Source organism: Coregonus lavaretus, assembly GCF_964263955.1.
Source record: "Coregonus lavaretus genome assembly, chromosome: 30".
Classification (NCBI taxonomy): Eukaryota; Metazoa; Chordata; class Actinopteri; order Salmoniformes; family Salmonidae; genus Coregonus; species Coregonus lavaretus.
The window spans coordinates 27315253-27327984 of record NC_140017.1 but is presented as its reverse complement, the minus strand read 5'-3'; the positions used below and the strand labels follow the sequence as shown (position 1 = coordinate 27327984).

General features: G+C 49.2%; 1 pseudogene across 1 annotated transcript in view; it reads left to right on the top strand.

The window, feature by feature from the left end:
- The window catches only part of LOC311105448 (dapper homolog 3-like), a 16112-nt pseudogene extending 3777 nt beyond the window's left edge, over nucleotides 1-12335 (top strand). Inside the window, exons 2-4 of the transcript in view lie at nucleotides 9534-9667; nucleotides 10049-10162; nucleotides 10357-12335. The product of the transcript in view is annotated as a dapper homolog 3-like (transcript). The remainder of the gene's footprint in view (nucleotides 1-9533; nucleotides 9668-10048; nucleotides 10163-10356) is intronic.
- The last annotated feature ends 397 nt before the right edge of the window (nucleotides 12336-12732 follow it).

Here is a 12732-nt window from a genome sequence, read left to right as displayed (position 1 = left end):
AAGCATGTCCAATTGCACTTTTTCCTCCTCCCTATACTACCCCCACAATAAGATAAGGACTTGAGCAATAACCTTTTGTAAAATAAATATTGGAAGTAATTCAGGTGTTTCTATCAAACCATTGGAAAAGGTTTTGGAACCATGTACGGTGCCTTTTCTTTCCCAATGACTGCGGAGCGCAGTCGGAATAAGGAGCGCCTGGAGGCCAGTCTGGCCGGACTCTGTGAGCTGGAGCTCCGTAAGCAGAGGCAGGAGTGCCTGGTCCTCGGTGCTCTGGCCCTTGGGGAGCCCATGCCCGAAAATTCCACAACGAACGAGCTATCGGGTTTCAGCAGCTGGGGGCATGAAAACTTGACATTGAGACGTCATCTGGTAAGAAGTTAGAGAGGTGGAGGAAGTTTGGACATTGTTGCCTTTTTATGTGGCAAATAGATAGGCTAATTCACCTCGTGGAAACATTGTTGCAGTGCACAGAATGGCTACTCACCCAGGGTGGTCGGTCGCCACCGCGATTAATCCCCATTTTACCCCTAGGCTCTATATGGAGGGAAAGGCTACGTAGCCTGTATAAAATATTTTTTATTTTGATATTTTTTACCGTTAGTGGACAATGCGTTGGTGGTGTGCGCCTATTGTCCAGCAACGAAACTTATCTGCAAGAAAAGTTACTTAACTTGATTAATAGTATCCCCATCTGAAAGGATCTAATCATTTCCACTCTTCGGCCGCAGATTTATGCCTTGGGGCAACGAAATGGGGGGTGGTGCACCCGTCTTTTGCAGTCCACTGTTTAATGACCCATTGTTCCCTGCATGTTCCCTGCATGGTCCTACATGTATGTTGTATTTTACTTAGCAAGTGTTTATACGTATTAATTTGTTGACTTTTCTTTTTCAAATTAGTTTATAATGGGAGCTGGTAGGATATGTGAATAGTTACATTTGTATTAAAACAATTTTGATAGGCCTATGATATTAATAGCATAGCATCATATATGATTTAGATATAAATTATGAGCCACGTTTTTTTAGCCAGTGGAGATTTTCAACGTCCTTATGGGAACTAGCCTATGGGCAAGGATGGGCTACGCTGCCAGAGGTGGGCGTGATGCGTGTCCCACCACCCAAATGAGTAGGCTATTACCACGCGTATAGAGAATCCGACCATCCAACCGATGTCATCCCAAATAATAATAAAAAATGAGCGCTAGCTATCCGTGATGGACACTGTTACGCATGCATAACATTAGCCTATTATAGAGACAATGGGCTTTTGTACAAAATAAAACGTATCTTCAAACAATACATGTTTTTCTTTGGAATTAATGGGATGTCACAGTTATCTCCTTATGCCCAACTTTCTCCCTCTATCGTTTAAAAAAAAAACAGGCGAGTAGCCTTTAGACTACACTACACCATCGACTCGCACACGGCCCACTGTTCTCAATAGAAAGCTCCTATAAAAGAGGGTGAAAGAAATTAAAGCAGCCGCCTCCCTCTCCTCCCAGCTTCCCCCGGCATTCCTCTCCTCTGCCGCGGCCCAAAAAAATAGGCGCATATGGAGAGGAATACTAATGAATCCGAGGGTCTTGGTGCGCCGACAGGCGAATCATGCACGTCGACCGCGGCTTTGAAAGCACAACGGGAACACATCACCCAATGAGATGTCAACGCAGAGCCAACTGGCTCCGCTTCGACGGTGATGGTAAATACTATTTTTTAGACAGTGCGACGAGTGACTGACCCTAAATGCCGCATATTTTCTCGCAATGTGCAGTGCACATTTCATTAAGTCATTCAGGTCTGTCCATTTGAGGGATCTGTCATTTGGATCGATGGATATTAACTACATTATCTATCCAAGCCTGCAAGTAATTATGCAGAAAATTCCTTGGAAATTATTGGTTGGAGAATTATCTGACATCAAGTTCTAATTGAACCCCCTCTATTGAGCCCATCAAACATCACTTGTCCATGTGTCCCCACTGGACACTATCTCATATTGCATGTAGAGAGTCTATGTTGTGTGGGGGCTTTAAGGCAGGTTCACACAGAAGCAACTGACCCATGTTGCCCTCTCCTTTGAGGGGGAGGGGTTGGGGGGGAGGGGGTGAGACAGTTCCCTTGGCCATGGCTCCTGTCCTGTCTATAGGCCCAGAGGCCCAGTGTGGAGATGCTGACAGCCATGCCATTCCACACAGCAGCTGGTAAAGCAGAAGACATTGACCCCACTCTGAGCCACCATGCTGTGTTTGGAGAGCGCAAGCATTAGCAAGCCCGTGTGTGCGTGTGTTCAGATGTACTGCAAGTGCGTGTGCATACGTGTGTGTGTGTCGATAGACGCACGTGTGTGTGTGTGTGTGTGCATACAGCTCCATCTCTATTGATCTATGTGCTTGGCTTCAGTTTGTGGTGATTTGGGCATGTCTAAGATGCCGTGTGCCCATGTGTCTTCCATAGAGTGCCACATCATTAGTGAGAGTACCCCTCTCAGCGGTGAGTGACTGATGGTATGGGTGGGTGAGAGCTGCCTGGGCCTGGGGCTTTGTCCCATAACGTCGTCTTTAGCCTAGCTTTCCCCTGAGCTGGAGACTCTGAGCAGCTGTGTCACCTGAGCACTGACTGACTGATTGGGAAGTCAAGCTGGATAGAGTCCATTCAGAGCCAGTTGTCCTTGCTGGGGAGGCAGGCCACAGAGGCCAGAGTATGCAGCCTGCATGCCCCATTCACGCCTGTTATGTAAACATGGTGTGTGTGTACGTGCATGTCTGTGCATGCATGTCTGTGTGTGTCTGAGTGTGTGTGGCTGTGTGTGATTGGTGGCTTAGTCAACCGGTGGAGAAGTGGGGGCCAGGGTGGTGATGTGTGGCAGTAGTTTCCGGCCTGCTACAGACCTCTCCCTTTGGTGCCAGTCACAACATTGCTTTATTATAGAGGGGCTGTGTGCCCTATTCCATGGCTCCCCGGCTCACTGCCACCGAAGCTGCCTGGCTGCTCCCCATCCCATCCCCCTCTCCTACGGAGAGAGCACAGGATGCAGTAAAATAGTAATGACACCAGGCAGTGTGCGTTATGAGATCTAGGAGCCTGGAGGCGTCAATTAATAATGCAGCAGAATCAAAGATATTGTCATGACAGTGAGCCGCCTGAGACCCCTACAGAGCTACACACTCTGGAAGTCAGCTGTGTGTTTGTTTGTATTTGTGTGTCCTCAAAGCTTTGTTTGTGTTCTGTGTCATTAAGTTTTAATTAGCCAGCCTATTGTCACAATGTCTGCTAGTTCTAGATCCGCGTGAGCTTGCCGGAGCACCTAGGCCTAATGATCAATTTTGTGAAAGGGTGTCATGGATATATTGATTTCCAATACACTCTCTTCCTCCCTCTCTTTCCTTCTTTTCTTGTATTATTTATTTTGCTCGCACTCAGGTAGCTATAAAACCTAGAGATCTCTTCCACTCACCTATTAGTAACCACCATAATACAATGGTTTCGTGTTTGATATTTGTTTAGTGACAGAAAACATATTTCCAATAGGTTTTATTGCATAATGGATGCTTAGGCAGACACAGCCTGGGTATTTTGTCTCTTCACAAACACAGTGCTTCTATCACACTGATCTATTCTAGTCTGCCTGAGACAAACCCAGAATCCCAGAAATTATTATGCCAAAATGACAGACTATTTTTAATTCATCTGTCTTTTCAAGCTCCACATAGGCTAATTTAATTCAAGGAATCATTTTCCCTCCTGCCACACCCTGATGGAGGCAGGGTCACTTTTAATAAATAATTTGCATCCCAGCAGTGTACAGCTACATCCTTTTTTAAATAAGCCCCTTCCACACACACACACACACACACACACACACACACACACACACACACACACACACACACACACACACACACACACACACACACACACACACACACACACACACACACACACAGACACACACACACACAAACACAAACACACACACACACACAAACACACTGTAATGTAGAGGATGTCACATCATTTTGCTGACATCTATTACAGTTTTTTCCAATTGCTAACACACTAAAATGACATGCACAATTATTTAAACTGACACACAGAGAGCAAAACCTCTTCTCAAGTCTCCAAAAGTCTAAACACATTTTCTGCTTTACACACATTTTTCAATTCAAAATGGCACTTTTTAAATGCACTGCACACGGTTCTCTGCATAAGACACAACAATCTGACATAAAGTCACATGTTTGCCATTTCATAACACTGCCATTCAAAATGACACTACATGAGCTAATTGGCCAGTACATGTGCCACCTGGCCAAACACCTCAATGATTAATTGTTACCACTTCAATCAGGAAGTAAGCACTATGAAAAGACCACAGGTGAGCACCTTTTGTTTTACAACAACAATGGAAGACGTTGCAGAGAGAGGAAGAGGAAGAGGAAGAGGGAGGGTGAGAATGAGAGGGGGAGGAAGAGTGAGAGGTAGGGGTAGATCTGGTAGAGGAGTACTTGGCCAAAGAAGACAACAACTTTCAAATGAAATCAGAGCAACCTTAGTTGATCATGTCATCAACCATGGGCTGACAATGCGAGAGGCTGGACAGAGAGTACAGCCCAACTTGAGCCATTTTACTGTCGCCTGTGTCGTCCGGACATTTAGACTGGAGTACAGGTATGTAACCAAAAACGTATTTCACACTATGTAGAATACCCCATGTCATAGTGTATCAGTTGGGTGACACCTGTTTACTTCATGAATGGCTGATGTCATACACTAACTGCACAAGTTTCCTGTACAATTTACTCTACTGTGGGGGAAATATCTTTAGGCTGCATTGTCCAAGCCCTATATTTTCGTTTTTTTGTTTTTCTAAAGGACTGAGAGACGCAACCATGGTGGAGGAAGGGGCAAAATGTTCACCGGGTTACAGGAAGCTGCCATTGTAAACTTGGTTTAGGAAAATAAGGAAATCAGATTCCGAGAAATTCAAAGCCACATCATCCAAGATAACACCATATTCAACAACATTCAATGAGTCAGTCTCTGTCACGATCGTCGTAGAGAGTAGACCAATGCGCAGCGTTAGTTGCGAACATACTTAACTTTATTATCTTAAGTGATAATATAACAACAAAACAATAAACGAAACGTGCAGTCCTACGGTTAACACAGAAACAACCAAACGGAAACAAGATCCCACAAACACTAAGGGAAACAGACTGTTTAAATATGGCTCCCAATCAGAGACAACCAGCAACAGCTGACACTCGTTGCCTCTGATTGGGAGCCACTCTGGCCCACATAGAAAATCAACAACTAGAACTCCCACACAGAACATAAACACATAGAATCTACACACCCTGGCTCAACATATAGAGTCCCCAGAGCCAGGGTGTGACAGTACCCCCCCCCCAAAGGCGCGGACTGCGACCGCGCCTCAACAAAACCCAAACAGGGGAGGGCTGGGTGGGCATTCCTCCTCGGAGGCGGTTCCGGCTCCGGGCTTGACCACCACCCTTCAATAATCCCCCCGTAGCGCCCCTGGTCCGGTCTGGTCCCGCAGGCTGGAGCTGGACTGGACATCGAAGGAGCGGATTGCTTAAGCTCCATTGTGGAGCAGCTGACCGGTACCTGATCAGGCACCGGTGACCCAGGCACGGGTTGTGCCGGACTGACGATGCGCACCCCTGGCTTGGTGCGTGGAGCAGGAACGGACCGGACCGGGCTGACGATGCGCACCCCTGGCTTGGTGCGTGGAGCAGGAACGGACCGGACCGGGCTGACGATGCGCACCCCTGGCTTGGTGCGTGGAGCAGGAACGGACCGGACCGGGCTGACGATGCGCACCCCTGGCTTGGTGCGTGGAGCAGGAACGGGCTGGACCGGGCTGACGACTCGCACCCCTGGCTTGGTGCGAGTGGCAGGAACAGGCCGGGCCGGGCTGGCGACGCGCACCGTAGCTTTGGTGCGAGTGGCAGGAACAGGCCGGGCCGGGCTGGCGACGCGCACCGTAGCTTTGGTGCGAGTGGCAGGAACAGGCCGGGCCGGGCTGGCGACGCGCACCGTAGGCTTGGTGCGAGTGGCAGGAACAGGCCGGCCGGGCTGGCGACGCGCACCGTAGACTTGGTGCGAGTGGCAGGAACAGGCCGGGCCGGGCTGGCGACGCGCACCGTAGGCTTGGTGCGAGGGGCAGGAACAGGCCGGGCCGGGCTGGCGACGCGCACCGTAGGCTTGGTGCGAGTGGCAGGAACAGGCCGGGCCGGGCTGGCGACGCGCACCGTAGGCTTGGTGCGAGTGGCAGGAACAGGCCGGGCCGGGCTGGCGACGCGCACCGTAGGTTTGGTGCGAGGAGCAGGAACAGGCCGGGCCGGGCTGGCGACGCGCACCGTAGCCTTGGTGCGTGGAGCAGGAACAGGCCGGGCTGGACTGGCGACGCGCACCGTAGGCTTGGTGCGAGGGGCAGGAACAGGCCGGGCCGGGCTGGCGACGCACACCGTAGGCTTGGTGCGGGGAGCAGGAACAGGCCGGGCTGGCGACGCGCACCGTAGGCTTGGTGCGAGGAGCAGGAACAGGCCGGGCCGGGCTGGCGACGCGCACCATCCACTTAGTGCGGGGAGCAGGAACGGGCCGGACCGGACTGGTGACGCACACCACTTGCTTGGTGTGAGGAGCGGGACTGGGTTTCGTCATAACCCTCCGCTCCCTCAGCTGCCTACCGAGTTCCTCTCGCCGTGCCTCAATTCTCACCTTCTCCCTTATCGCCTCCAATAGCTCCACCCTCTGCACCACTAACTCCTGCTCCCTCTGCGCCAATAGCCCCCTTAACCTGGTGGCCTCCTCACCTAACCTCCTACTACGCCCTGTAGCTGCCTCCTGCTGCCCCGTCGCCCATGCCGTATGCCCCCCCCCAAAACATTTTTGGGGTTGCCTCTCATCCGTCCGACGACGACACTGTTGACGCCGTTGCTCCTCTCTCCGTCGCGCCTCTACCGTCTCACTCCATGGACGGCGGTCCATCCCGGGCCTGGATTTCCTCCCAGGTCCAGGACCCCTGCCCGTCCAATATTTGCTCCCACGTCCAGGCTGCCTGCTCCTGGACACGCTGCTTGGTCCTGGTATGGTGGGATCTTCTGTCACGATCGTCGTAGAGAGTAGACCAATGCGCAGCGTTAGTTGCGAACATACTTAACTTTATTATCTTAAGTGATAATATAACAACAAAACAATAAACGAAACGTGCAGTCCTACGGTTAACACAGAAACAACCAAACTGAAACAAGATCCCACAAAAACTAAGGGAAACAGACTGTTTAAATATGGCTCCCAATCAGAGACAACCAGCAACAGCTGACACTCGTTGCCTCTGATTGGGAGCCACTCTGGCCCACATAGAAAATCAACAACTAGAACTCCCACACAGAACATAAACACATAGAATCTACACACCCTGGCTCAACATATAGAGTCCCCAGAGCCAGGGTGTGACAGTCTGTCCACATTGGCTCGCATTCTCAAGCGAAACCAAATCAGAATGAAACAACTTTATAAGGTGCCGTTTGAGAGAAACTCTCAAATAAATAAAGAGGTCAGACGAGCATATGTGGATGTAAGTACAATATTGACTGCAGTACACTACACGCAACATTGTTTCCCAGTGTACTGGATAACACCATATTGACTGCTTTTGTTCTTTGTTTTCAGGGAGTACTGGAAATGGATGCTCATGCAATCCCACATGAGTTCATCTTTATAGATGAGGCTGGGTTCAACCTAGCAAAGACCAGAAGAAGGGGGAGAAACATCATTGGCCACAGAGCCATTATAGATGTTCCTGGCCAACGTGGTGGGAACATCACAATGTGCGCTGCCATCTCCAATACGCATGGTGTCCTCCACCGTCATGCCAACCTTGGACCATACAACACAGCCCATATTCTCAAATTTCTGGACAGACTCCACAACATTCTCATACCACCAGAGCATATGAATGATGCAGACCATCAAAGAACCCAGTACGTTGTAGTATGGGACAACGTGAGCTTTCATCGTGCAGCCCCAGTCCAAAACTGGTTTGCTGACCACCCACCATTTCTCGTGCAATACCTCCCACCATACTCACCATTTCTGAACCCCATAGAAGAGTTCTTTTCGGCATGGCGGTGGAAGGTATACGACCGGCAGCCCTTTGTGCGCATGCCTCTTGTGCAGGCTATGGAAGAGGCATGTGATGAGATTGATGTGGGTGCGATTCAGGGATGGATAAGGCACTCAAGGCGCTTCTTCCCTCGATGTCTGGCAAGGGAAGATATTGCCTGTGATGTGGACGAGGCGTTGTGGCCAGACCCAGCTGTGCGGCAAGATGCTGCCTAATTATTTTTCTTGCCTCTTTTTTTTCTATATATTTTTTCTGCACATTTTTTCTGCAATTTTCTTTTTCAGTTTACTGTTTTTTGTGAGCATATTTTTGTTCAGTCCAATGTAAATATATCTGCTGTGCATATGTTGCACTGACTTGTTTGGTGAAAAATTAAAATTAAAATGTTTCAACAGCATGTGTGTGTATCTGCAAATATTTCTGTGCATGTGAACAATCTGAAGAATTTTCTACAATTTGAACTATTTTAGTATTATGGCAAAGCATACTAAAGAGGAGAGTGCTTTTCATCATGCCCAACAGTGTGTATGTAGTTGGTTTGACACAAATCTGGTAATATGAATGAAGTGATTGTAAGTCGCTCTGGATAAGAGCGTCTGCTAAATGACAAAAAAAAAGAAGAAAAAAAAAGAAAGAAGTGTGTGCCATTTCATGCAAACGTTTGATTTTGATAATGCTATATGTAGTTTTGGTTGCAGTGCTTCATTTTGCAGGATATATGAGGTCTTTTCCAGTTTGGGTGTGTGGTTTTGTGAATTGTGTTAAGTATTTTGAAAAAAACAGCCTAGTTTGCAAAATTGTGTTTTAGCAATTGGGAAAAACTGTAATGACATAATGTAGCAACAGGCAAATTGAAGTGTGTGTGTGTGCGTGTGTGCGTGTGTGTGATGGGGAGGCCATGCGTAGCTAGTGTGTGTTGGCTGTGAGTGCTCCTCAGATGACCTGAAATTGCCTGGCTGATTGAACAAGCATGTCCAATTGCACTTTTTCCTCCTCCCTGGTGTATGATGTGTGTCCTGCTGCGTGTGCATCCACAAAAACAACATCTCAACACAGTTCCCAGTACAGTGAATCATTCATGTTTCAGCTGTCTGCATCCTCAGGTATCTTACATAACTGGGATGGGGCTATAGTAGCATGCATGCAGCCCATGCAGCCATGCACATTGATGTCTATAGGCCTATACTACCCACACTATCCAAAGGTGGGAATAAAACATTCTGTATAAGGTTATCTGTATAAGCTTAATAGTGTGATTTTGTCATCCAGTTAAATGGACAAATTGAAAAATTACTACACTTAGTCATAATTCACCTTGACTTATAATTATGTATGTCTTGGGTGTGTGTGATCATGCCTGTGTTGGTCTGTTTCAGAGTGCACTCCAAGAGCTCCCCCTGGGGGCTGATGCTGGCACTGGAACAGCAGGTGGGCGAGCTGAGAGTGGACACAGATTATGTCACCTATGAGGGGACCCAAGGGGACACGGGGGACAGTCGGCCCAGCTCAGGTACTCCTCATGCTACCACCTTTCAATTCTCTGACCTCTGAACTTTAACCCCTGAACCACATCAGAGGGGCATGGGGTACTTATATTTTTCTTAATGCAGACACTGTAATTTAACTTCTTTTTTTGTGTGTTTGACCCATGTTCTGTATATTTTCTGTATACTCTTTTTACATAAATTGTGGCCCTATATTTCACTGAAGTACATATATAATGACTAACATTTCATTAATTTTGACAAATGTTGTTTTCATGCCCTTCTTGCTACTGTTAGTGGTTCTGTGGTTTGTGAAAGAGCCAAAACGTTGGAAATGAGTTTTGTCAGCATATGGTTTGAGAAAGCCTGATAGAGATCTAATGAGTGACATCATCTGTGTTTCCCAGGGTTCTATGAGTCGAGTGAGGGCCAGTCTCCAAAGGGGCATTCCTGTCGCTCTGACTTCCCAGAGCCCCCCACTGGCTGGGGCTTCAGCAGCACCGAGAGGCCCAAGTCTCTGGGTGAGTTCAGCTCCACTCTCACTATCAACAGCTCTCTTTCAACCACAATAGGGTTCATGGTATCGTAGAAACAATACCATGGACTGTCTTTACTTTATTACATCATTATTATAGCTGCATTAAGTACTGGTATCAGTAGTAAAAGAAACATGTCAATTTATCAATTGACTTCTCTCTGTGCTCTCTGTCTACAGGATATGCCCTCCAGCTGACAGGTGAGAGTCTGATGGAGCCAGCCCCTCGTGCCACTGTTCCCCTCTCCTTCTCCGCCCCCTACCCACCCCTGGAGGGCATCGCTGAGGAGGGTATGGCCGAGGAGCCCTGGCAGTGGGACCCACACTGTGCCCAGGGTTGGGAGGACCAGGATCAGGCCACTGAGGAGGACTTCCAGCAAGCCCTGAGGGTAGAAGGCTACATCCTGGGTCTCATCCATCGCTATGCGCTCTCAGCCCGGCCCTGCATGCCTTGTGCCAGCCTGGAGCCTGACCCCTCCACCTCCTCCTCCTCCAGCGTCAACAGGCAGAGCAGTCTGCGAAGGAAACCCCCTTTTCACACCCCAGAGCACTGCATCCCTGACCCACAGGACCTCTACCCTGACCCTGAGTGCCAGGCCTGGTGGTGTGACCCTCTAGACAGGGAGGAATGGGGGGGAGAGGCCCCATCCATGGAGGAGGACTGTTATCGGTCTTTACCCTACCCCCACTCCAGACCCCACTCCCTGGCCGGGGGCCATCCACCCTCCCTGGACCCCCCTTGTGGAGATCTGGATCCTTGTTTTAGTAGTGAGTCTGATTCCCTCAGGCACTACCCGCTGCCCCACTTCCCGGCTTCATATAACCACCTGGTCAGTTCCCAGTACATCCCTGGGCAGCCCTGCCACACCCCTGTACGCTCCCCCTCACACTTTCCTCCAGAACGATCCCCCCCACACTATCTTCCAGAGCCCTCCAAGCCCAGCCGAACCTTTGTGTGCCCAGACCAAAGCAGCTCAAAGCTCAGGGCCACGGGGAAGAAGAGCCATGAGGAGAGACAGAGTTCCAAGAAGCCTGGCCACAAGACCTGCCGCTCCCAGTCTGAGAACAGTCTGATGGGGCAGAGGGCTCTCCCTAATCACAGGTACAGCACAGCCGAGCGCCCCCAGCACCAGAGGGGCCAGGTCCCTCACGCAGGCCCCCAGCACAGTAACACCGCTGGGGGGCGACGCTGGTGCTCCACACTGGAGCTCAGCCAGGAGAAAGGGGAGATCCAGAGTGAGCAGGCCCGCAGACGCCCACCTCGTAGAGCCCGCCACACCCAGGCCTGCTCTCATCCCAACCCCAACCAACACTTCCAGGTCCATGCCCAGCCTCGTCTCTCAGAATACCCAGAGAGAGCACCTCTGTGTCGGGGAGAGGAGGGCTATGTGCGGACCGCCCCTGGGGAGTCAGAATCCAGCATGAGTGAGGTGTACTCCCCTGCCTCCAGCTCTCTCTCCAGTGACTCCGATGAGGGGGGGCTGGTGTGGCCCCAGCAGCTGCCCCCTCGCCTGGCCCCCTCCGCTTCCTCCTCTTCCTCCTCTCCTAAGGCCTCGTCAGAGGCCTCCGCGCAGCCCAAGGCCTTTGTCAAAATCAAAGCATCTCACGCCCTGAAGAAGAAGATTCTGCGATTCCATGCCGGCTCTCTCAAAGTCATGACCACAGTCTGAAAATATGTCTGTTACTGCTTCTACTGCCCATATCCTGCACAGTCTGATGGTTCATCCTACATCACCTACAGTTTACACTCTCTGTCTACCTCTGCTAGTCCGTGCAGCATTGTCATATAATCAGAAGCTATTTTACTTCAGAAAAACTTAGATGTCTGTTACTGGCCTAAGATCATCATCATGATATCATCTAGCTAAACCACATTACACCATCATCAGACTGTGCATTAACTCTGAATAAACCATTAATTTGTCTAATGAAAGTCATCCTCTGATGATAACACTGCCATGTCACATATGGACACCTGAAAGTGAACTGCTACCTCTCTTCTCTCAGCTGCACCACCTTGCAGCATGGACCTGAAGCCCATGTCTGTAGCACTGGCCCTTTAGGGTGCGACTGCAGTGAGGGGTCAACACACACACTTCTGTAAATACCTACCTGTGGCCTTGTTTGTATGAACGTAGTTTGTAAATAAAGATGTTGTGGTCTCTTAGGCCATGTGTTTCGTTTGACACTTTCTAGTATTCAACCTGGAATGGTGGACTCAAGAATGCCTACTGGATATATTTTCAGATCTGATTGGTCAAAAGACCAATTAGCAAAAAAAAGGATCAAAATTGAGCTGTGTAGACATAGCCTCTCCCTGGCAACCTAAACTGTTTTCAGTGTGCAACATTGTATAACAGAATGTGTACATCACTGTCGCCCACCTGGGGTGTATCAGTAAAACTGCCTTAAACTTACAGCAAGAATTGCATAACTTTGCTCCAAACATCTGCTGCCGCATATTTTCATGGACCAAGTTATGAAAAAGTTGTTCATTCTGAGATTTTATAACATTATTCCATCACTTTGTGTATGATTGAGAGTATGGTATAAAAT